Genomic DNA, 27,929 nt, shown 5'->3' with positions numbered 1-27,929 from the left:
TCCAGTGTGATATTAGTACTGTGTGATGGTACAGTCCAGTCCAGTGTGATATCGGTCCTGTTTGATGGTACAGTCCAGTCCAGTGTGATATTGGTCCTGTGTGATGGTCCAGTCCAGTGTGATATCGGTCCTGTGTGATGGTACAGTCCAGTCCAGTGCGTTGCACTGCGTGACTAGTGTCCTAACAGTCAGGCTTTGAGATATGCGTCTTCAATGAGTCCCCAACAGGGAACGGCACGACTTTCAATTCAAATACTGCCATCGCTACCGAGATGAAATCAGTGTAAATTACTACCCCAACGCAAGATTTATGTGGCCTGTCACTGTTCAGTTTTTACCTAGAGATAAATTGGAAATGCATGGAAACAAACTATTTTTCTACATTAGCATAAATACATCTCCGTCTGGAAACTGGAAGTGACTTTTAACAAACAACATTTTGTTCCGCCCCACCAAACTCTTTATGACGGATTATTTTATTGGAAGTGCACGAACTCATCGACCCTTAAACGATGACGAGTAAGGAATAAAAACGGGGTCAAATTTAGATTGAAGGGTTTCAGATGTCATGGTAAAAATAGATGGTTAATGGTTTACCATGCTAGATGAAAAACGTATGGACAGACTAATCAGTCAATACTATTGTATCTTGTTTGGTAAATTGAGAAAAAATAAACTGAGAGAGTCATTATAATAAACTGTTCCTTGTCTTTGTTCCAGCTGAGAGTCATTATAATAAACTGTTCCTTGTCTTTGTTCCAGCTGAGAGTCATTATAATAAACTGTTCCTTGTCTTTGTTCCAACTGACAGTCATTATAATAAACTGTTCCTTGTCTTTGTTCCAGCTGACAGCCATTATAATAAACTGTTCCTTGTCTTTGTTCCAGCTGACAGCCATTATAATAAACTATTCCTTGTCTTTGTTCCAACTGAGAGTCATTATAATAAACTGTTCCTTGTCTTTGTTCCAGCTGAGAGTCATTATAATAAACTGTTCCTTGTCTTTGTTCCAACTGAGAGTCATTATAATAAACTGTTCCTTGTCTTTGTTCCAGCTGACAGCCATTATAATAAACTGTTCCTTGTCTTTGTTCCAGCTGAGAGTCATTATAATAAACTGTTCCTTGTCTTTGTTCCAGCTGAGAGTCATTATAATAAACTGTTCCTTGTCTTTGTTCCAACTGACAGTCATTATAATAAACTGTTCCTTGTCTTTGTTCCAGCTGAGAGTCATTATAATAAACTGTTCCTTGTCTTTGTTCCAACTGACAGACATTATAATAAACTGTTCCTTGTCTTTGTTCCAGCTGACAGCCATTATAATAAACTGTTCCTTGTCTTTGTTCCAGCTGACAGCCATTATAATAAACTGTTCCTTGTCTTTGTTCCAGCTGACAGCCATTATAATAAACTGTTCCTTGTCTTTGTTCCAGCTGACAGCCATATAATAAACTGTTCCTTGTCTTTGTTCCAGCTGACAGCCATTATAATAAACTATTCCTTGTCTTTGTTCCAGCTGACAGCCATTATAATAAACTGTTCCTTGTCTTTGTTCCAGCTGACAGCCATTATAATAAACTGTTCCTTGTCTTTGTCCCAACTGACAGAGTCATTATAATAAACTGTTCCTTGTCTTTGTTCCCACTGACATTCATTATAATAAACTATTCCTTGTCTTTGTTCCAGCTGACAGCCATTATAATAAACTGTTCCTTGTCTTTGTTCCAGCTGACAGCCATTATAATAAACTGTTCCTTGTCTTTGTTCCAACTGAGAGTCATTATAATAAACTGTTCCTTGTCTTTGTTCCAACTGAGAGTCATTATAATAAACTGTTCCTTGTCTTTGTTCCCACTGACATTCATTATAATAAACTGTTCCTTGTCTTTGTTCCAACTGAGAGTCATTATAATAAACTGTTCCTTGTCTTTGTTCCAGCTGACAGACATTATAATAAACTGTTCCTTGTCTTTGTTCCAGCTGACAGAGTCATTATAATAAACTGTTCTTTGTCTTTGTTCCAACTGACAGAGTCATTATAATAAACTGTTCCTTGTCTTTGTTCCAGCTGACAGAATCATTAGCCCATGCAACTGTTCTAATGCTCAGATAAGATCAGAAGTAAAGTCATTTAGGGTGGTTAAATTAGTCACAGTGTAATTACAAGGTATTGTAATCTGTTCACTATCTTTAAAACACAATAAAGATCTTACCATGTTCCATTTGGGGGAAGAGGAAGTCCGTTCCAACGTATTCAAAGAAGTGGGCGAAGCCTTCCTTCAGCCAGACATCCTCCCACCACACGGGGGTTACCAGGTCACCAAACCACTGCAGCAAGAAAAGAAGAGAACAGCTGAGTTCCACGGAGCTTAGTCTCTGGTGTGACTGTCAACACCACCAACAGCTGAGTTCCACGGAGCTTAGTCTCTGGTGTAACTGTCAACACAACCAACAGCTGAGTTCCACTGAGCTTAGTCTCTGGTGTGACTGTCAACACAACCAACAGCTGAGTTCCACGGAGTTTAGTCTCTGGTGTGACTGTCAACACAACCAACAGCTGAGTTCCACGGAGCTTAGTCTCTGGTGTGACTGTCAACACAACCAACAGCTGAGTTCCATAGACCTTAGTCTCTGGTGTGACTGTCAACACAACCAACAGCTGAGTTCCACTGGCTTAGGTGTGACTGTCAACACAACCAACAGTGACTGTCAAACACAACCAACAGCTGAGTTCCACTGAGCTTAGTCTCTGGTGTGACTGTCAACACAACCAACAGCTGAGTTCCACTGAGCTTAGTCTCTGGTGTGACTGTCAACACCATCAACAGCTAAGTTCCACTGAGCTTAGTCTCTGGTGTGACTGTCAACACAACCAACAGCTGAGTTCCACTGAGCTTAGTCTCTGGTGTGACTGTCAACACCACCAACAGCTGAGTTCCACTGAGCGTAGTCTCTTGTGTGACTGTCAACACCACCAACAGCTGAGTTCCACTGAGCCTAGTCTCTGGTGTGACTGTCAACACCACCAACAGCTGAGTTCCACTGAGCTTAGTCTCTGGTGTGACTGTCAACACCATCAACAGCTAAGTTCCACTGAGCTTAGTTTCTTGTGTGACTGTCAACACAACCAACAGCTGAGTTCCACTGAGCTTAGTCTCTGATGTGACTGTCAACACAACCAACAGCTGAGTTCCTGTATTTATACACTATTGTTCAAAGGTTTGGAGTATCTTAGAAATGTCCCTGTTTTTTAAATAAAAACAATTATTTTGTCCATTAAAATAACATCACATTGTTCAGAAATAAATTGTAGACATTGTTAATGTTGTTCATGACTGTTGTAGCTGGAAACGGCAGATTTATTAATGGAATATCTACATAGGTGTACAGAGGCCATTATTAGCAACCATTAGTCCTCAACTGGCAGCTTCATTAAATAGTTACTGCAAAACACCAGTCTCAACGTCAACAGTGAAGAGGTGACTCCGGGATGCTGGCCTTCTAGGCAAAGTTGCAATGAAAAAGCCATATCTCAGACTGGCCAATAAAAAGAAAAGATTAAGATGGGCAAAAGAACAGAGACACTGGACAGAGGAACTCTGCCTAGAAGGCCAGCATCCCGGAGTCGCCTCTTGACTGTTGACGTTGAGACTGGACAGAGGAACTCTGCCTAGAAGGCCAGCATCCCGGAGTCGCCTCTTCACTGTTGACGTTGAGACTGGACAGAGGAACGCTGCCTAGAAGGCCAGCATCCCGGAGTCGCCTCTTCACTGTTGACGTTGAGACTGGACAGAGGAACTCTGCCTTGAAGGCCAGCATCCCGGAGTTGCCTCTTCAATGTTGACACTGGTGTTTTGCAGGTACTATTTAATGAAGCTGCCAGTTGAGGACTGATGGTTGCTGATAATGGCCTCTGTGGGACAGACAGTACGACTACAACACCAGTATGTAGGAAACTAGAAGCAGGTTATTGTGGGACTGACAGTACGACTACAACACTAGTATGTAGGAAACTAGAAGCAGGTTATTGTGGGACAGACAGTACGACTACAACACGAGTGTGTAGGAAACTAGAAGCAGGTTATTGTGGGACTGACAGTACGACTACAACACCAGTATGTAGGAAACTAGAAGCAGGTTATTGTGGGACTGACAGTACGACTACAACACCAGTATGTAGGAAACTAGAAGCAGGTTATTGTGGGACTGACAGTACGACTACAACACTAGTATGTAGGAAACTAGAAGCAGGTTATTGTGGGACAGACAGTACGACTACAACACGAGTGTGTAGGAAACTAGAAGCAGGTTATTGTGGGACTGACAGTACGACTACAACACTAGTATGTAGGAAACTAGAAGCAGGTTATTGTGGGACAGACAGTACGACTACAACACCAGTATGTAGGAAACTAGAAGCAGGTTATTGTGGGACAGACAGTACGACTACAACACCAGTATGTAGGAAACTAGAAGCAGGTTATTGTGGGACAGACAGTACGACTACAACACCAGTATGTAGGAAACTAGAAGCAGGTTATTGTGGAACAGACAGACAGTATGTAGGACAAAGCTACAACAGTACAACTAGTATGTAGGAAACTAGAAGCAGGTTATTGTGGGACAGACAGTACAACTACAATACGAGTATGTAGGAAACTAGAAGCAGGTTATTGTGGGACTGACAGTACGACTACAACACTACTAGTATGTAGGACACTAGAAGCAGGTTATTGTGGGACAGACAGTACAACTACAATACGAGTATGTAGGAAACTAGAAGCAGGTTATTGTGGGGCAGACAGTACGACTACAACACCAGCAGTCATCCAGATCATGTTCCTAACAACCTCTCAGAACCGGTCTGCCTCCCAAATGGAACCCTAAATGGGCAGTATACAGGAAATAGGTTGTAAATTGGGATGTACTCTTTGGTCAAAAGCATTGACTATACAGGAAATAGGTTGTAAATTGGGATGTACTCTTTGGTTAAAAGCATTGACTATACAGGAAATAGGTTGTAATTTGGGATGTACTCTTTGGTCAAAAGCATTGACTATACAGGAAATAGGTTGTAAATTGGGATGTACTCTTTGGTCAAAGCATTGACTATACAGGAAATAGGTTGTAAATTGGGATGTACCCTGTCACCACCCTGTCACCACCCTGTCACTGTCATTAACCAGGTACCACCCTGTCACCACCCTGTCAACACCCTGTCACTGTCACCACCCTGTCAACACCCTGTCACCACCCTGTCAACACCCTGTCACCACCCTGTCACTGTCACCACCCTGTCACCACCCTGTCATCACACTGTCACCACCCTGTTACTGTCACCACCCTGTCACTGTCATTAACCAGGTACCACCCTGTCACCACCCTGTCACCACCCTGTCATCACACTGTCACTACCCTGTTACTGTCACCACCCTGTCACCACCCTGTCACTGTCCTTAACCAGGTACCACCCTGTCATCACCCTGTCACTGTTACCACCCTGTCACTGTCACCACCCTGTCATCACCCTGTCACCACCCTGTCACTGTCACCACCCTGTCACCACCCTGTCACTGTCACCTACCCTGTCAACATCCTGTCACCACCCTGTCACTGTCACCACCCTGTTACTGTCACCACCCTGTCATCACCCTGTCAACACCCTGTCACCACCCTGTCACTGTCATTAACCAGGTACCACCCTGTCACCACCCTGTCACCACCCTGTCAACACCCTGTCACCACCCTGTCACTGTCACCACCCTGTCACTGTCACCACCCTGTCACCACCTTGTCACTGTCCCCACCCTGTCACCACCCTGTCACTGTCACCACCCTGTTGCTGTCATTAACCAGGTACCACCCTGTCACCACCCTATCACTGTCACCACCCTGTCACCACCCAGTCACTGTCACCACCCTGTCACCACCTTGTCACTGTCACCACCCTGTCACCACCCTGTTACTGTCACCACCCTGTCAACACCCTGTCAACACCCTGTCACCACCATGTCACTGTCACCACCCTGTCACTGTCACCACCCTGTCACCGCTCTGTCACTGTCACCACCCTGTCACTGTCACCACCCTGTCACCACCCGGTCACTGTCACTACCCTGTCACCACCCTGTCACTGTCACCACACTGTCACTGTCACCACACTGTCACCAACCTGTCACCACCCTGTCACTGTCACCACACTGTCACCAACCTGTCACCACCCTGTCCCTGTCACCACCCTGACATCACCCTTTCACTGTCACCACCCTGTCCCTGTAACCACCCTGACATCACCCTTTCACTGTCACCACCCTGTCCCTGTAACCACCCTGTTACCATCCTGTCACTGTCACCACCCTGTCCCTGTTACCATCCTGTCACTGTCACCATCCTGTCACTGTCACCACCCTGTCACCACCCTGTAACTGTCACCACCCTGTCACTGTCACCACACTGTCACTGTCACCACACTGTCACTGTCACCACACTGTCACTATACTGTCACAACCCTGTCACCATTCTGTCACTGTCACCACACTGTCACTATACTGTCACAACCCTGTCACCACTCTGTCACTGTCAACACCCTGACATCACCCTGTCACTGTCACCACCCTGTCCCTGTAACCACCCTGACATCACCCTGTCCCTGTTACCACCCTGTCACTGTTACCATCCTGTCACTGTCACCACCCTGTCAATGTCACCACACTATCACAACCCTGTCACTGTCACCACCCTGTCACTGTCACCACCCTGTCCCTGTTATCACCCTGTCACTGTCACCACCCTGTCAATGTCACCACACTATCACAACCCTGTCACTGTCACCACCCTGTCACCACCCTGTCACTGTCACCACCCTGTCACTGTCACCACACTGTCACTGTCACCACCCTGTCAATGTCACCACACTATCACAACCCTGTCACCACCATGTCACTGTCACACCCCTGTCACCACTCTGTCACTACACTGTCACCACACTGTCACAACCCTGTCACCACCCTGTCACTGTCACACCCCTGTCACCACCCTGTCACCACTCTGTCACTACACTGTCACCACACTGTCACCACCCTGTCACTGTCACACCCCTGTCACCACCCTGTCACCACTCTGTCACTACACTGTCACCACACTGTCACCACACTGTCACACCCCTGTCCCTGTTACCACCCTGTCACTGTCACAACCCTGTCACCACCATGTCACTGTCACACCCTGTCACCACACTGTCACACCCCTGTCCCTGTTACCACTCTGTCACTACACTGTCACCACCATGTCACTGTCACCCCCTGTCACCACTGTCACCACACTGTCACCACACTGTCACCACCCTGTCACCTCCACTGTCACCACTGTCACATCCTGTCAGCACCCTGTCACCACCCTGTCACTGTCACCACCCTGTCACTGTCACCACCCTGTCACTGTCACCACACTGTCACTGTCACCACACTGTCACTATACTGTCACAACCCTGTCACCATTCTGTCACAACCCTGTCACCATTCTATCACTACACTGTCACCACCCTGTCACTGTCACCACCCTGTCACTGTCACCACCCTGCCACCACCCTGCCACTGTCACCACCCTGTCACTGTCACCACACTGTCACCACCATGTCACTGTCACACCCCTGTCACCACTCTGTCACTACACTGTCACCACACTGTCACTGTCACCACACTGTCACTATACTGTCACAACCCTGTCACCACTCTGTCACTGTCAACACCCTGACATCACCCTGTCACTGTCACCACCCTGTCCCTGTCACCACCCTGACATCACCCTGTCACTGTCACCACCCTGTCCCTGTAACCACCCTGACATCACCCTGTCACTGTCACCACCCTGTCCCTGTTACCACCCTGACATCACCCTGTCACTGTTACCATCCTGTCACTGTCACCACCCTGTCAATGTCACCACACTGTCCCTGTTACCACCCTGTCACTGTCACCACCCTGTCCCTGTTACCACCCTGTCACTGTCACCACCCTGTCAATGTCACCACACTATCACAACCCTGTCACTGTCACCACGCTGTCACCACCCTGTCACTGTCACCACCTTGTCCCTGTTACCACCCTGTCACTGTCACCACCCTGTCCCTGGAACCACCCTGTCCCTGTTACCACCCTGTCACCACCCTGTCACTGTCACAACCCTGTCACCACCATGTCACTGTCACACCCCTGTCCCTGTTACCACCCTGTCACTGTCACAACCCTGTCACCACCATGTCACTGTCACACCCCTGTCACCACTCTGTCACTACACTGTCACCACACTGTCACAACCCTGTCACCACCCTGTCACTGTCACACACCTGTCACCACCCTGTCACCACTCTGTCACTACACTGTCACCACACTGTCACCACCCTGTCACTGTCACCACCCTGTCACCCTCACCATCCTGTCAGCACCCTGTCACCACCCTGTCACTGTCACCACACTGTCACTATACTGTCACCACCCTGTCTCTGTCACAACCCTGTCGCCACACTGTCACCACACTGTCACTGTCGCCACCCTGTCACCACCCTGTCACCACAGTGTTACCACCCTGTCACTGCCACCACCCTGTCACTGTCACATCCCTGTCACCACCCTGTCACCACTCTGTCACCACCCTGTCACTGTCACCACCCTGTCACTGTCACTACACTGTCACCACACTGTCACCACCCTGTCACTGTCACAACCCTGTCACCCTCACCACCCTGTCAACACCCTGTCACCACCCTGTCAACCCCAAGTCACCACCCTGTCACTGTCACCACCCTGTCACTGTCATCCCCCTGTCACCACCCTGTCACCGTCAACACCCTGTCACTGTCACAACCCTGTCACCACCCTGTCACTGTCACCACCCTGTCACTGTCACCACCCTGTCACTGTCACAACCCTGTCACCGCCCTGTCACTGTCACACCCCTGTCACCACCCTGTCACTGTCACCACACTGTCACTGTCACCACACTGTCACCAACCTGTCACCACCCTGTCACTATACTGTCACCACCCTGTCACTATACTGTCACCACCCTGTCACCACCCTGTCACTGTCACCACTCTGTCACTGTCAACACCCTGACATCACCCTGTCACTGTCACCACCCTGTCACTGTCACCACCCTGTCACTGTCACCACTCTGTCACTGTCAACACCCTGACATCACCCTGTCACTGTCACCACCCTGTCCCTGTCACCACCCTGACATCACCCTGTCACTGTCACCACCCTGTCCCTGTAACCACCCTGACATCACCCTGTCCCTGTCACCATCCTGTCACTGTCACCACCCTGTCACTGTCACCACACTGTCACTGTCACCACACTGTCACTATACTGTCACAACCCTGTCACCATTCTATCACTACACTGTCACCACCTTGTCACTGTCACCACCCTGTCAATGTCACCACACTATCACAACCCTGTCACTGTCACCACCCTGTCACCACCCTGCCACTGTCACCAGCCTGTCACTGTCACCACACTGTCACAACCCTGTCACCACCATGTCACTGTCACACCCCTGTCACCACTCTGTCACTACACTGTCACCACACTGTCACAACCCTGTCACCACTCTGTCACTACACTGTCACCACACTGTCACAACCCTGTCACCACCCTGTCACTGTCACACCCCTGTCACCACCCTGTCACCACTCTGTCACTACACTGTCACCACCCTGTCACTGTCACCACCCTGTCACCCTCACCATCCTGTCAGCACCCTGTCACCACCCTGTCACTGTCACCACCCTGGGACCGTCACCACCCTGACATCACCCTGTCACTGTCACCACCCTGTCACTATACTGTCACCACCCTGTCTCTGTCACAACCCTGTCACCACACTGTCACCACACTGTCACTGTCGCCACCCTGTCACCACCCTGTCACCACAGTGTTACCACACTGTCACTGTCAGCACCCTGTCACCACCCTGTCACTGTCACCACCCTGGGACCGTCACCACCCTGACATCACCCTGTCACTGTCACCACCCTGTCACTATACTGTCATCACCCTGTCTCTGTCACAACCCTGTCACCACACTGTCACCACACTGTCACTGTCACCACACTGTCACCACCCTGTCCCTGTCACCACCCTGACATCACCCTGTCACTGTCACCACCCTGTCCCTGTAACCACCCTGACATCACCCTGTCCCTGTCACCATCCTGTCACTGTCACCACCCTGTCACTGTCACCACACTGTCACTGTCACCACACTGTCACTATACTGTCACAACCCTGTCACCATTCTATCACTACACTGTCACCACCTTGTCACTGTCACCACCCTGTCAATGTCACCACACTATCACAACCCTGTCACTGTCACCACCCTGTCACCACCCTGCCACTGTCACCAGCCTGTCACTGTCACAACCCTGTCACCACCATGTCACTGTCACACCCCTGTCATCACTCTGTCACTACACTGTCACCACACTGTCACAACCCTGTCACCACCATGTCACTGTCACACCCCTGTCACCACTCTGTCACTACACTGTCACCACACTGTCACAACCCTGTCACCACTCTGTCACTACACTGTCACCACACTGTCACAACCCTGTCACCACCCTGTCACTGTCACACCCCTGTCACCACCCTGTCACCACTCTGTCACTACACTGTCACCACCCTGTCACTGTCACCACCCTGTCACCCTCACCATCCTGTCAGCACCCTGTCACCACCCTGTCACTGTCACCACCCTGGGACCGTCACCACCCTGACATCACCCTGTCACTGTCACCACCCTGTCACTATACTGTCACCACCCTGTCTCTGTCACAACCCTGTCACCACACTGTCACCACACTGTCACTGTCGCCACCCTGTCACCACCCTGTCACCACAGTGTTACCACCCTGTCACTGCCACCACCCTGTTACTGTCACATCCCTGTCACCACCCTGTCACCACTCTGTCACCACCCTGTCACTGTCACCACCCTGTCACTGTCACTACACTGTCACCACCCTGTCACTGTCACAACCCTGTCACCCTCATCACCCTGTCAACCCCAAGTCACCACCCTGTCACTGTCACCACCCTGTCACTGTCATCCCCCTGTCACCACCCTGTCACCGTCAACACCCTGTCACTGTCACAACCCTGTCACCACCCTGTCACTGTCACCACCCTGTCACTGTCATCCCCCTGTCACCACCCTGTCACTGTCACCACCCTGTCACTGTCACCACCCTGTCACTGTCACAACCCTGTCACCACCCTGTCACTGTCACACCCCTGTCACCACTCTGTCACTACACTGTCACCACACTGTCACAACCCTGTCACCACCCTGTCACTGTCACACCCCTGTCACCACCCTGTCACCACTCTGTCACTACACTGTCACCACACTATCACCACCCTGTCACTGTTACCATCCTGTCACCCTCACCATCCTGTCAGCACCCTGTCACCACCCTGTCACTGTCACCACCCTTGGACCGTCACCACCCTGACATCACCCTGTCACTGTCACCACCCTGTCACTATACTGTCACCACCCTGTCACCACCCTGTCTCTGTCACAACCCTGTCGCCACACTGTCACCACACTGTCACTGTTGCCACCCTGTCACCATCCAATCATCACCCTGTCACCACCCTGTCACCACCCAATCATCACCATGTAACCACCATCACCACTCTACAACACCCAGTCACCCAGAGTACCAGATAACTAAAGAGGTGGACTGTCTTATCCACCCTGTCACGAACCAGTCACCCAGAGTACCAGATAACTAAAGAGGTGGACTGTCTTATCCACCCTGTCACGACCCAGTCACCCAGAGAACCAGAGAACTAAAGAGGTAGACTGTCTTATCCACCCTGTCACGACCCAGTCACCCAGAGAACCAGAGAACTAAAGAGGTGGACTGTCTTATCCACCCTGTCACGACCCAGTCACCCAGAGAACCAGAGGTGGACTGTCTTATCCACCCTGTCAAAGTCACCCAGAGTACCAGAGAACTAAAGAGGTGGACTGTCTTATCCACCCTGTCACGACCCAGTCACCCAGAGTACCAGAGAACTAAAGAGGTGGACTGTCTTATCCACCCTGTCACGACCCAGTCACCCAGAGAACCAGATAACTAAAGAGGTGGACTGTCTTATCCACCCTGTCACGACCCAGTCACCCAGAGAACCAGATAACTAAAGAGGTGGACTGTCTTATCCACCCTGTCACGACCCAGTCACCCAGAGAACCAGATAACTAAAGAGGTGGACTGTCTTATCCACCCTGTCACGACCCAGTCACCCAGAGTACCAGAGAACTAAAGAGGTGGACTGTCTTATCCACCCTGTCATGACCCAGTCACCCAGAGTACCAGAGAACTAAAGAGGTGGACTGTCTTATCCACCCTGTCACGACCCAGTCACCCAGAGAACCAGATAACTAAAGAGGTGGACTGTCTTATCCACCCTGTCACGACCCAGTCACCCAGAGAACCAGATAACTAAAGAGGTGGACTGTCTTATCCACCCTGTCACGACCCAGTCACCCAGAGAACCAGATAACTAAAGTGGTGGACTGTCTTATCCACCCTGACACGACCCAGTCACCCAGAGAACTGGAGCACTCAAGAGACTCATGTAATATTTAGCCTTGGCAGCTAAAGCCAGATCAAACTACATCACAGAGCAGGGTAGGGCAGGCAAACACAACATGCTGAACTCTGCTTCTCTGGGCTGGCTTTAAAACAAGGCCCTTCTGAAATGGACAAGTCTAACGGAGATCTAGGTCACTTTATACTCTACGCTCCAGACTCCATCCACATTGTCAACCCCCTCCCCTCGTCACCCTCCACATAGGTACAAAGAGAAGATCATCCCGTTTGATCAAGCCTCCATTACCATTTCCTGCAGTATACCGTGCCACAGATCTGCCAGCCAGCTGTTAAATATTTATAGAGTAAAATAAGAAAACGTGGAGGACTGTTATCTCTACTGTAGTGTCCTCTTCTCGATCCATTGGAGCTGTGTCTTGATGCCTGCACTTAAAATAACATAACAATGGTAATTAGACTCAATTGAGTGAGATGTAGAGGGGCTTCAAAGACCAGGAAAACACACAGCACTTTTATTGTGCTTTTGTGACTAATTTAGCACCAAAATGGAACAGATGAAGAGTGGGACAACCAACCAACTCACATAAATAGTTTTTATTCCTGTTCAGGTATTTTGTTATTTTATTTGGCAGCTTGTGTGCTGCTATTATTTCCTGAGAGCTGAAGAGCTATGATGTGATGTCATGTAAATACAACGTATATAACTGCTCTGCCGAGAACTACACGCTGTCAGAATATTCAATTTAACATTCTGCCGTCTCCGTGTCCAATTAAGGACTTTATGTAAAGATTTCACAAAAGTGAGAGAGTAATTGACAGTAAGCGAGCTGAGATGAAGTAGATAGAGGTGCAGTAAGACATCAAGATTACAGTACCAGTCAAAAGTTTGGACTCATTCAAGGGTTTTCTTTATTTTTACTATTTTACTATTTCTACATTTTAGAATAATAGTGAAGACATCAACACTATGAAGTAACACATATGGAATCATGTAGTAACCAAAAAAGTGTTGAAACAACCCTGTTGTTTAGATTCTTCAAAGTAGCCACCCTTTGCCTTGATGACAGATTTGGACACTCTTGGCATTCTTTCAACCAGCTTCATGAGGAAGTCACCTGAAATCCATTTCAATTAACCGGTGTGCCTTGTTAAAAGTGAATTCGTGTTGATGTCTTCACTATTATTCTATAATGTAGAAAATAGTAAAAATAAAGAAAACCCTTGAATGAGTAGGTGTGTCCAAACGTTTGACTGGTTCTGTAGTTAGCAATATCAACAGGGCCAAACTTCCTGTTAAGGTAGTATCCGATCCAGATCATAACAACCTGTGTGCTAGATGTCTTCATGGATACCGAATACTGGAAACCCGATCTGGGACCCGAGCGGTTCCGGATCCAGAATTCTAAATAATGTCACAAGTCTGGGTCGGAACTGATGTGATTGTCACGGGTCTCGGGTAGGAACTGATGTGATTGTCACGGGTCTCGGGTCGGAACTGATGTGATTGTCACGGGTCTCGGGTCGGAACTGATGTGATTGTCACGGGTCTCGGGTCGGAACTGATGTGATTGTCACGGGTCTCGGGTCAGTACTGATATGATTGTCACGGGTCTGGGTAGGAACTGATGTGATTGTCAGGGGTCTGGGTAGGAACTGATGTGATTGTCACGGGTCTGGGTAGGAACTGATGTGATTGTCAGGGGTCTGGGTAGGAACTGATGTGATTATCACGAGTCTCTGGTAGGAACTGATGTGATTGTCAGGGGTCTGAGTAGGAACTGATGTGATTGTCAGGGGTCTCGGGTAGGAACTGATGTGATTGTCATGGGTCTGAGTAGGAACTGATATGATTGTCACGGGTCTCGGGTAGGAACTGATGTGATTGTCAGGGGTCTCGGGTAGGAACTGATGTGATTGTCAGGGGTCTCGGGTAGGAACTGATGTGATTGTCATGGGTCTGGGTAGGAACTGATATGCTTGTCAGGGGTCTCGGGTAGGAACTGATATGATTGTCAGGGGTCTCGGGTAGGAACTGATATGATTGTCATGGGTCTGAGTAGGAACTGATATGATTGTCAGGGGTCTCGGGTAGGAACTGATGTGATTATCACGGGTCTCAGGTATGTGTAATTTTAACTGTTGTTTCCCAGAAGGGAAAGGGAAAGAGGGGAGACCTAGTCAGTTGTACAACTGAAAGCATTCAACTGAAATGTGTCCTCTGCACTTAACCCAACCCCTCTGAATCAGAGAGGTGGCGACCGCCTGTCGTACAAATCTAAACACCAACGTTGCCGTAGAGAGAGAGAAAGACATGTTATCATTTATGCTGCTGCTCTTGCTTCCAGAGGGGAGCTTGTTGTTGTTGTTGTTGGCCAATCAGAAGTCATCAAAGCAGCAATAGACTAGTCACAGAGCCTCCCATGTGGAAAAAGTTAGGAGATATCTAATCAATGAAAGATGGAATTACAGTTGTTGTTGGCCAATCAGAAGTCATCAAAGCGGCACTAGGCTAATAGCTAGGCCACAACGACCAAGAGCCAACAGGCAGGCTGCTACTTAATATTCTGAATGGAGTTGTTGTTACTTGTAACTGTAGGATGAGAAAGCTCATGCAGCCTCAATTAGCCTAGCTAGCTAACGTTCTCCCGGTTTGATGCAACCTCAATTAGCGTAGCTGGCTAACGTTCTCCTGGTTTTATGCAGCGTCAATTAGCCTAGCTGGCTAACATTCTCCAGGTTTGATGCAGCCTCAATTAGCCTAGCTGCTAACATTCTCCAGGTTTGATGCAGCCTCAATTAGCCTAGCTAGCTAAAGTTCTCCCGGTTTGATGCAGCCTCAATTAGCCTAGCTGGCTAACATTCTCCAGGTTTGATGCAGCCTCAATTAGCCTAGCTGGCTAACATTCTCCCGGTTTGATGCAGCCTCAATTAGCCTAGCTGGCTAACATTCTCCAGGTTTGATGCAGCCTCAATTGGCCTAGCTAGCTAACGTTCTCCCGGTTTGATGCAACATCAATTAGTGTAGCTGGCTAAAGTTCTCCCGGTTTGATGCAGCCTCAATTAGCCTAGCTGGCTAACATTCTCCAGGTTTGATGCAGCCTCAATTAGCGTAGCTAGCTAATGTTCTCCAGGTTTGATGCAGTCAAGGCAGATACTATGGAATCATATTTGATGATAAATAACCTAGCTATGGCAGCTATTAGTCTACCAGAGTGCATGTCAGCTTGTTGGTTGTTTGCTGTCTCTCATCTCTCCCTCCCTGTTACCACCTCCCTGCTCCCCATGTCACTCACTACAGCAGCACCTCTCTCCCTCTGGCGCTTTATCGGATCAAACCGGGTCTGGATCTGACCAGGTCTATTCAGAACTAGTCTAGTTGTCCTTGCACTGTCACAAATACGCAAGCACCTCGTCGGTTTGTTGAAACCGACAAGAGTAAACAGAAAAAAGGAACACAGAGAATGCATTTTGAATAATTCAACGCCGTCACAAAGCAGCCGTACCCTTCGTTTACACAGCATCATAACCAGGCAGACTTAGTTTAAACAGCATCATAACCAGGCATACTTAGTTTACACAGCATCCTAACCAGCTGTACCCTTAGTTTAAACAGCATCTTAACCAGGCAGACTTAGTTTAAACAGCATCTTAACGAGAAAGACTTAGTTTAAACAGCATCATAACCAGAAAGACCCTAGTTTAAACAGCATCTTAACCAGGCAGACTTAGTTTAAACAGCATCTTAACCAGACAGATCTTAACCAGTAAACAGCATCTTAACCAGGCAGACTTAGTTTAAACAGCATCATAACCAGACAGACCCTTAGTTTAAACAGCATCTTAACCAGGCAGACTTAGTTTAAACAGCATCATAACCAGCAGACTTAGTTTAAACAGCATCTTAACCAGTTTTTAAACAGCATCTTAACCAGACAGACTTAGTTTAAACCATCTTAACCAGACAGACTTAGTTTAAACAGCATCTTAACCAGACAGACTTAGTTTAAACAGCATCTTAACCAGGCAGACTTAGTTTAAACAGCATCTTAACCAGACAGACTTAGTTTAAACAGCATCTTAACCAGACAGACTTAGTTTAAACAGCATCTTAACCAGACAGACTTAGTTTAAACAGCATCTTAACCAGACAGACTTAGTTTAAACAGCATCTTAACCAGACAGACTTAGTTTAAACAGCATCTTAACCAGACAGACTTAGTTTAAACAGCATCTTAACCAGACAGACTTAGTTTAAACAGCATCTTAACCAGACAGACTTAGTTTAAACAGCATCTTAACCAGACAGACTCTTAACCAGTTTAGTTTACAGCATCTTAACCAGACAGACTTAGTTTAAACAGCATCTTAACCAGACAGACTTAGTTTAAACAGCATCTTAACCAGACAGACTTAGTTTAAACAGCATCTTAACCAGACAGACTTAGTTTAAACAGCATCTTAACCAGACAGACTTAGTTTAAACAGCATCTTAACCAGACAGACTTAGTTTAAACAGCATCTTAACCAGACAGACTTAGTTTAAACAGCATCTTAACCAGACAGACTTAGTTTAAACAGCATCTTAACCAGACAGACTTAGTTTAAACAGCATCTTAACCAGACAGACTTAGTTTAAACAGCATCTTAACCAGACAGACTTAGTTTAAACAGCATCTTAACCAGACAGACTTAGTTTAAACAGCATCTTAACCAGACAGACTTAGTTTAAACAGCATCTTAACCAGACAGACTTAGTTTAAACAGCATCTTTACAGACTTAGTTTAAACAGCATTTAACCAGACAGACTTAGTTTAACAGCATCTTAACCAGACAGACTTAGTTTAAACAGCATCTTAACCAGACAGACTTAGTTTAAACAGCATCTTAACCAGACAGACTTAGTTTAAACAGCATCTTAACCAGACAGACTTAGTTTAAACAGCATCTTAACCAGACAGACTTAGTTTAAACAGCATCTTAACCAGACAGACTTAGTTTAAACAGCATCTTAACCAGACAGACTTAGTTTAAACAGCATCTTAACCAGACAGACTTAGTTTAAACAGCATCTTAACCAGACAGACTTAGTTTAAACAGCATCTTAACCAGACAGACTTAGTTTAAACAGCATCTTAACCAGGCAGACTTAGTTTAAACAGCATCATAACCAGCTGTACCCTTAGTTTACACAGCATCTTAACCAGACAGACTTAGTTTAAACAGCATCTTAACCAGACAGACTTAGTTTAAACAGCATCTTAACCAGACAGACTTAGTTTAAACAGCATCTTAACCAGACAGACTTAGTTTAAACAGCATCTTAACCAGACAGACTTAGACTTAGTTTAAACAGCATCTTAACCAGACAGACTTAGTTTAAACAGCATCTTAACCAGACAGACTTAGTTTAAACAGCATCTTAACCAGACAGACTTTAACCAGTTTAAACAGCATCTTAACCAGACAGACTTAGTTTAAACAGCATCTTAACCAGACAGACTTACAGCATCATAACCAGTTTAAACAGCATCTTAACCAGACAGACTTAGTTTAAACAGCATCTTAACCAGACAGACTTAGTTTAAACAGCATCTTAACCAGACAGACTTAGTTTAAACAGCATCTTAACCAGACAGACTTAGTTTAAACAGCATCTTAACCAGACAGACTTAGTTTAAACAGCATCTTAACCAGACAGACTTAGTTTAAACAGCATCTTAACCAGACAGACTTAGTTTAAACAGCATCTTAACCAGACAGACTTAGTTTAAACAGCATCTTAACCAGACAGACTTAGTTTAAACAGCATCTTAACCATCTTAACCAGACAGACTTAGTTTAAACAGCATCTTAACCAGGCAGACTTAGTTTAAACAGCATCTTAACCAGACAGACTTAGTTTAAACAGCATCTTAACCAGACAGACTTAGTTTAAACAGCATCTTAACCAGACAGACTTAGTTTAAACAGCATCATAACCAGCTGTACCCTTAGTTTACACAGCATCTTAACCAGACAGACTTAGTTTAAACAGCATCTTAACCAGACAGACTTAGTTTAAACAGCATCTTAACCAGACAGACTTAGTTTAAACAGCATCTTAACCAGACTTAGTTTAAACAGACTTAGTTTAAACAGCATCATAACCAGCTGTACCCTTAGTTTACACAGCATCTTAACCAGACAGACTTAGTTTAAACAGCATCTTAACCAGGCAGACTTAGTTTAAACAGCATCTTAACCAGACAGACTTAGTTTAAACAGCATCTTAACCAGACAGACTTAGTTTAAACAGCATCTTAACCAGGCAGACTTAGTTTAAACAGCATCTTAACCAGCAGACTTAGTTTAAACAGCATCTTAACCAGACAGACTTAGTTTAAACAGCATCTTAACCAGACAGACTTAGTTTAAACAGCATCTTAACCAGACAGACTTAGTTTAAACAGCATCTTAACCAGACAGACTTAGTTTAAACAGCATCTTAACCAGACCCTTAGTTTACTCTTAACCAGACAGACTTAGTTTAAACAGCATCTTAACCAGACAGACTTAGTTTAAACAGCATCTTAACCAGACAGACTTAGTTTAAACAGCATCTTAACCAGACAGACTTAGTTTAAACAGCATCTTAACCAGACAGACTTAGTTTAAACAGCATCAGACAGACTTAGTTTAAACAGCATCTTAACCAGACAGACTTAGTTTAAACAGCATCAGACTTAGTTTAAACAGCATCTTAACCAGACAGACTTAGTTTAAACAGCATCTTAACCAGACAGACTTAGTTTAAACAGCATCTTAACCAGACAGACTTAGTTTAAACAGCATCTTAACCAGACAGACTTAGTTTAAACAGCATCTTAACCAGACAGACTTAGTTTAAACAGCATCTTAACCAGCAGACTTAGTTTAAACAGCATCTTAACCAGACAGACTTAGTTTAAACAGCATCTTAACCAGACAGACTTAGTTTAAACAGCATCTTAACCAGGCAGACTTAGTTTAAACAGCATCTTAACCAGACAGACTTAGTTTAAACAGCATCTTAACCAGACAGACTTAGTTTAAACAGCATCTTAACCAGGCAGACTTAGTTTAAACAGCATCATAACCAGCTGACCCTTAGTTTAAACAGCATCTTAACCAGACAGACTTAGTTTAAACAGCATCTTAACCAGACAGACTTAGTTTAAACAGCATCTTAACCAGACAGACTTAGTTTAAACAGCATCTTAAGTTTAAACAGCATCTTAACCAGACAGACTTAGTTTAAACAGCATCATAACCAGCTGTACCCTTAGTTTACACAGCATCTTAACCAGACAGACTTAGTTTAAACAGCATCTTAACCAGACAGACTTAGTTTAAACAGCATCTTAACCAGACAGACTTAGTTTAAACAGCATCTTAACCAGACAGACTTAGTTTAAACAGCATCATAACCAGCTGTACCCTTAGTTTACACAGCATCTTAACCAGACAGACTTAGTTTAAACAGCATCTTAACCAGGCAGACTTAGTTTAAACAGCATCTTAACCAGACAGACTTAGTTTAAACAGCATCTTAACCAGACAGACTTAGTTTAAACAGCATCTTAACCAGGCAGACTTAGTTTAAACAGCATCATAACCAGCTGTACCCTTAGTTTACACAGCATCTTAACCAGACAGACTTAGTTTAAACAGCATCTTAACCAGACAGACTTAGTTTAAACAGCATCTTAACCAGACAGACTTAGTTTAAACAGCATCTTAACCAGACAGACTTAGTTTAAACAGCATCATAACCAGCTGTACCCTTAGTTTACACAGCATCTTAACCAGACAGACTTAGTTTAAACAGCATCTTAACCAGGCAGACTTAGTTTAAACAGCATCTTAACCAGACAGACTTAGTTTAAACAGCATCTTAACCAGACAGACTTAGTTTAAACAGCATCTTAAACAGACAGACTTAGTTTAAACAGCATCTTAACCAGACAGACTTAGTTTAAACAGCATCTTAACCAGACAGACTTAGTTTAAACAGCATCTTAACCAGACAGACTTAGTTTAAACAGCATCTTAACCAGACAGACTTAGTTTAAACAGCATCTTAACCAGACAGACTTAGTTTAAACAGCATCTTAACCAGACAGACTTAGTTTAAACAGCATCATAACCAGCTGTACCCTTAGTTTACACAGCATCTTAACCAGACAGACTTAGTTTAAACAGCATCTTAACCAGGCAGACTTAGTTTAAACAGCATCTTAACCAGACAGACTTAGTTTAAACAGCATCTTAACCAGGACAGACTTTAGTTTAAACAGCATCATAACCAGCTGTACCCTTAGTTTAAACAGCATCTTAACCAGACAGACTTAGTTTAAACAGCATCTTAACCAGACAGACTTAGTTTAAACAGCATCTTAACCAGACAGACTTAGTTTAAACAGCATCTTAACCAGGCAGACTTAGTTTAAACAGCATCATAACCAGCTGTACCCTTAGTTTACACAGCATCTTAACCAGACAGACTTAGTTTAAACAGCATCTTAACCAGACAGACTTAGTTTAAACAGCATCTTAACCAGACAGACTTAGTTTAAACAGCATCTTAACCAGACAGACTTAGTTTAAACAGCATCATAACCAGCTGTACCCTTAGTTTACACAGCATCTTAACCAGACAGACTTAGTTTAAACAGCATCATAACCAGCCAGTTTACCCTTAGTTTAAACAGCATCTTAACCAGACAGACTTAGTTTAAACAGCATCATAACCAGACATACTTAGTTTAAACAGCATCAGAACCAGCTGTACCATCTTAGTTTAAACAGCATCATAACCAGGCAGACTTAGTTTAAACAGCATCATAACCAGCACTTAGTTTAAACAGCATCATAACCAGCTGTACCCTTAGTTTAAACAGCATCTTAACCAGGCAGACTTAGTTTAAACAGCATCTTAACCAGGCAGACTTAGTTTACACAGCATCATAACCAGCTGTACCCTTAGTTTAAACAGCATCATAACCAGCTGTACCCTTAGTTAAAACAGCATCTTAACCAGACAGACTTAGTTTAAACAGCATCATAACCAGGCAGTTAGTTTAAACAGCATCTTAACCAGACAGACTTAGTTTAAACAGCATCTTAACCAGACAGACTTAGTTTAAACAGCATCTTAACCAGACAGACTTAGTTTAAACAGCATCTTAACCAGACAGACTTAGTTTAAACAGCATCTTAACCAGACAGACTTAGTTTAAACAGCATCTTAACCAGACAGACTTAGTTTAAACAGCATCTTAACCAGACAGACTTAGTTTAAAGAGCATCTTAACCAGGCAGACTTAGTTTAAACAGCATCATAACCAGCTGTACCCTTAGTTTACACAGCATCTTAACCAGACAGACTTAGTTTAAACAGCATCTTAACCAGACAGACTTAGTTTAAACAGCATCTTAACCAGACAGACTTAGTTTAAACAGCATCTTAACCAGACAGACTTAGTTTAAACAGCATCATAACCAGCTGTACCCTTAGTTTACACAGCATCTTAACCAGACAGACTTAGTTTAAACAGCATCATAACCAGCCATAACCTTAGTTTAAACAGCATCATAACCAGGCAGACTTAGTTTAAACAGCATCATAACCAGACATACTTAGTTTAAACAGCATCAGAACCAGCTGTACCCTTAGTTTAAACAGCATCTTAACCAGACAGACTTAGTTTAAACAGCATCTTAACCAGGCAGACTTAGTTTAAACAGCATCATAACCAGCTGTACCCTTAGTTTAAACAGCATCTTAACCAGACAGACTTAGTTTAAACAGCATCTTAACCAGACAGACTTAGTTTAAACAGCATCTTAACCAGACAGACTTAGTTTAAACAGCATCTTAACCAGGCAGACTTAGTTTAAACAGCATCATAACCAGCTGTACCCTTAGTTTACACAGCATCTTAACCAGACAGACTTAGTTTAAACAGCATCTTAACCAGACAGACTTAGTTTAAACAGCATCTTAACCAGACAGACTTAGTTTAAACAGCATCTTAACCAGACAGACTTAGTTTAAACAGCATCATAACCAGCTGTACCCTTAGTTTACACAGCATCTTAACCAGACAGACTTAGTTTAAACAGCATCATAACCAGCCACACCCTTAGTTTAAACAGCATCATAACCAGGCAGACTTAGTTTAAACAGCATCATAACCAGACATACTTAGTTTAAACAGCATCAGAACCAGCTGTACCCTTAGTTTAAACAGCATCATAACCAGGCAGACTTAGTTTACACAGCATCATAACCAGCTGTACCCTTAGTTTAAACAGCATCTTAACCAGGCAGACTTAGTTTAAACAGCATCTTAACCAGGCAGACTTAGTTTACACAGCATCATAACCAGCTGTACCCTTAGTTTAAACAGCATCATAACCAGCTGTACCCTTAGTTAAAACAGCATCTTAACCAGACAGACTTAGTTTAAACAGCATCATAACCAGGCAGTTAGTTTAAACAGCATCTTAACCAGACAGACTTAGTTTAAACAGCATCTTAACCAGACAGACTTAGTTTAAACAGCATCTTAACCAGACAGACTTAGTTTAAACAGCATCTTAACCAGACAGACTTAGTTTAAACAGCATCTTAACCAGACAGACTTAGTTTAAACAGCATCTTAACCAGACAGACTTAGTTTAAACAGCATCTTAACCAGACAGACTTAGTTTAAAGAGCATCTTAACCAGGCAGACTTAGTTTAAACAGCATCATAACCAGCTGTACCCTTAGTTTACACAGCATCTTAACCAGACAGACTTAGTTTAAACAGCATCTTAACCAGACAGACTTAGTTTAAACAGCATCTTAACCAGACAGACTTAGTTTAAACAGCATCTTAACCAGACAGACTTAGTTTAAACAGCATCATAACCAGCTGTACCCTTAGTTTACACAGCATCTTAACCAGACAGACTTAGTTTAAACAGCATCATAACCAGCCATAACCTTAGTTTAAACAGCATCATAACCAGGCAGACTTAGTTTAAACAGCATCATAACCAGACATACTTAGTTTAAACAGCATCAGAACCAGCTGTACCCTTAGTTTAAACAGCATCTTAACCAGGCAGACTTAGTTTAAACAGCATCTTAACCAGGCAGACTTAGTTTAAACAGCATCTTAACCAGGCAGACTTAGTTTACACAGCATCATAACCAGCTGTACCCTTAGTTTAAACAGCATCCTAACCAGGCAGACTTAGTTTACACAGCATCATAACCAGCTGTACCCTTAGTTTAAACAGCATCCTAACCAGGCAGACTTAGTTTAAACAGCATCTTAACCAGCTGTACCCTTAGTTTAAACAGCATCATAACCAGCTGTACCCTTAGTTAAAACATCATCTTAACCAGGCAGACTTAGTTTAAACAGCATCATAACCAGACAGACTTAGTTTAAACAGCATCTTAACCAGGCATACTTAGTTTAAACAGCATCTTAACCAGACAGACTTAGTTTAAACAGCATCTTAACCAGGCAGACTTAGTTTAAACAGCATCATAACCAGCTGTACCCTTAGTTTAAACAGCATCTTAACCAGACAGACTTAGTTTAAACAGCATCTTAACCAGACAGACTTAGTTTAAACAGCATCTTAACCAGACAGACTTAGTTTAAACAGCATCTTAACCAGGCAGACTTAGTTTAAACAGCATCATAACCAGCTGTACCCTTAGTTTACACAGCATCTTAACCAGACAGACTTAGTTTAAACAGCATCTTAACCAGACAGACTTAGTTTAAACAGCATCTTAACCAGACAGACTTAGTTTAAACAGCATCTTAACCAGACAGACTTAGTTTAAACAGCATCATAACCAGCTGTACCCTTAGTTTACACAGCATCTTAACCAGACAGACTTAGTTTAAACAGCATCATAACCAGCCACACCCTTAGTTTAAACAGCATCATAACCAGGCAGACTTAGTTTAAACAGCATCATAACCAGACATACTTAGTTTAAACAGCATCAGAACCAGCTGTACCCTTAGTTTAAACAGCATCATAACCAGGCAGACTTAGTTTACACAGCATCATAACCAGCTGTACCCTTAGTTTAAACAGCATCTTAACCAGGCAGACTTAGTTTAAACAGCATCTTAACCAGGCAGACTTAGTTTACACAGCATCATAACCAGCTGTACCCTTAGTTTAAACAGCATCATAACCAGCTGTACCCTTAGTTAAAACAGCATCTTAACCAGACAGACTTAGTTTAAACAGCATCATAACCAGGCAGTTAGTTTAAACAGCATCTTAACCAGACAGACTTAGTTTAAACAGCATCTTAACCAGACAGACTTAGTTTAAACAGCATCTTAACCAGACAGACTTAGTTTAAACAGCATCTTAACCAGACAGACTTAGTTTAAACAGCATCATAACCAGCTGTACCCTTAGTTTACACAGCATCTTAACCAGACAGACTTAGTTTAAACAGCATCTTAACCAGGCAGACTTAGTTTAAACAGCATCTTAACCAGACAGACTTAGTTTAAACAGCATCTTAACCAGACAGACTTAGTTTAAACAGCATCTTAAACAGACAGACTTAGTTTAAACAGCATCTTAACCAGACAGACTTAGTTTAAACAGCATCTTAACCAGACAGACTTAGTTTAAACAGCATCTTAACCAGACAGACTTAGTTTAAACAGCATCTTAACCAGACAGACTTAGTTTAAACAGCATCTTAACCAGACAGACTTAGTTTAAACAGCATCTTAACCAGACAGACTTAGTTTAAACAGCATCATAACCAGCTGTACCCTTAGTTTACACAGCATCTTAACCAGACAGACTTAGTTTAAACAGCATCATAACCAGCCATAACCTTAGTTTAAACAGCATCATAACCAGGCAGACTTAGTTTAAACAGCATCATAACCAGACATACTTAGTTTAAACAGCATCAGAACCAGCTGTACCCTTAGTTTAAACAGCATCTTAACCAGGCAGACTTAGTTTAAACAGCATCTTAACCAGGCAGACTTAGTTTAAACAGCATCTTAACCAGGCAGACTTAGTTTACACAGCATCATAACCAGCTGTACCCTTAGTTTAAACAGCATCCTAACCAGGCAGACTTAGTTTACACAGCATCATAACCAGCTGTACCCTTAGTTTAAACAGCATCCTAACCAGGCAGACTTAGTTTAAACAGCATCTTAACCAGCTGTACCCTTAGTTTAAACAGCATCATAACCAGCTGTACCCTTAGTTAAAACATCATCTTAACCAGGCAGACTTAGTTTAAACAGCATCATAACCAGACAGACTTAGTTTAAACAGCATCTTAACCAGGCATACTTAGTTTAAACAGCATCTTAACCAGACAGACTTAGTTTAAACAGCATCTTAACCAGGCAGACTTAGTTTAAACAGCATCTTAACCAGGCATACTTAGTTTAAACAGCATCTTAACCAGACAGACTTAGTTTAAACAGCATCATAACCAGCTGTACCCTTAGTTTAAACAGCATCATAACCAGCTGTACCCTTAGTTTAAACAGCATCTTAACCAGGCAGACTTAGTTTAAACAGCATCTTAACCAGGCATACTTAGTTTAAACAGCATCTTAACCAGACAGACTTAGTTTAAACAGCATCATAACCAGCTGTACCCTTAGTTTAAACAGCTTCTTAACCAGACAGACTTAGTTTAAACAGCATCTTAACCATGCAGAGTTAGTTTCCACAGCATCTTAACCAGGCAGAGTTAGTTTCCACAGCATCTTGACCAGGCAGAGTTAGTTTCCACAGCATCTTAACCATGCAGAGTTAGTTTCCACAGCATCTTGACCAGGCAGAGTTAGTTTCCACAGCATCTTAACCATGCAGAGTTAGTTTCCACAGCATCTTAACCAGGCAGACCTCTAAGAAGCAGCAGTAAGAGCACAGCAAGCAGTGTTGCGATGAGCTACTACGGGGGCCAAAGGTCACGTTTCTCACCCACCACGCGATAAGTAAACAACGTATTGTTTATACCCCTACACCAACAAAACTTCCACAGCTATGCATGATGCTAATTAGCTAGAGCTCTATGCATTTATTATAAGCATGGCAGCTCGCCAGGCAGAAACAGAGTTTATCCTTTAAAGTGGCAAACTAATGGACCTCTACAGTACATGTCAGGTTGTGGTGTTGGTGGTGTGTGTGTGTGTGTGTGTGTGTGTGTGTGTGTGTGTGTGTGTGTGTGTGTGTGTGTGTGTGTGTGTGTGTGTGTGTGTGTGTGTGTGTGTGTGTGTGTGTGTGTGTGTGTGTGTGTGTGTGTGTGTGTGTGTGTGTGTGTGTGTGTGTGTGTGTGTGTGTGTGTGTGTGTGTGCATGTTTGTGTGTGTGTGCCGGGAGGCAGAGGACCTCTCATTACTGTCCCATACAGGAACATGGGATAACAAGACTCATTAGAGGACATCTTCCAGACCCAGCTAACACACTAACCCGGCTCTAACAGAGACCCAGCTAACACACTAACCCGGCTCTAACATAGACCCAGCTAACACACTAACCCGGCTCTAACCGAGACCCAGCTAACACACTAACCCGGCTCTGACAGAGACCCAGCTAACACACTAACCTGGCTCTGACAGAGACCCAGCTAACACACTAACCCGGCTCTGACAGAGACCCAGCTAACACACTAACCCGGCTCTAACCGAGACCCAGCTAACACACTGACCCGGCTCTAACAGAGACCCAGCTAACACACTAACCCGGCTCTAACAGAGACCCAGCTAACACACTAACCCGGCTCTAACAGAGACCCAGCTAACACACTAACCCTGCTCTAACAGAGACCCAGCTAACACACTAACCCGGCTCTAACAGAGACCCAGCTAACACACTAACCCTGCTCTAACAGAGACCCAGCTAACACACTAACCCGGCTCTAACCGAGACCCAGCTAACACACTGACCCGGCTCTAACAGAGACCCAGCTAACACACTAACCCGGCTCTAACAGAGACCCAGCTAACACACTAACCCGGCTCTAACAGAGACCCAGCTAACACACTAACCCTGCTCTAACAGAGACCCAGCTAACACACTAACCCTGCTCTAACAGAGACCCAGCTAACACACTAACCCGGCTCTAACAGAGACCCAGCTAACACACTAACCTGGCTCTAACAGAGACCCAGCTAACACACTGTCCCGGCTCTAACAGAGACCCAGCTAACTACTGAACAGCTTCTAACACTGACCCAGCTAGCTCACTAACAGACCCAG

The 27,929-nt window shown here is 44.5% G+C and overlaps 1 pseudogene; it reads right to left on the bottom strand.

Moving 5' to 3' along the window:
- The window catches only part of LOC135516564 (thyrotropin-releasing hormone-degrading ectoenzyme-like), a 343,742-nt pseudogene that overhangs the window by 83,666 nt on the left and 232,147 nt on the right, over nt 1–27,929 (bottom strand).

The sequence above is a fragment of the Oncorhynchus masou genome, chromosome 27 (assembly GCF_036934945.1).
Source record: "Oncorhynchus masou masou isolate Uvic2021 chromosome 27, UVic_Omas_1.1, whole genome shotgun sequence".
Taxonomy (NCBI): Eukaryota; Metazoa; Chordata; class Actinopteri; order Salmoniformes; family Salmonidae; genus Oncorhynchus; species Oncorhynchus masou.
The sequence above is the reverse complement of the archived record's forward strand: the minus strand, read 5'-3'. Positions and strand labels throughout refer to the sequence as shown.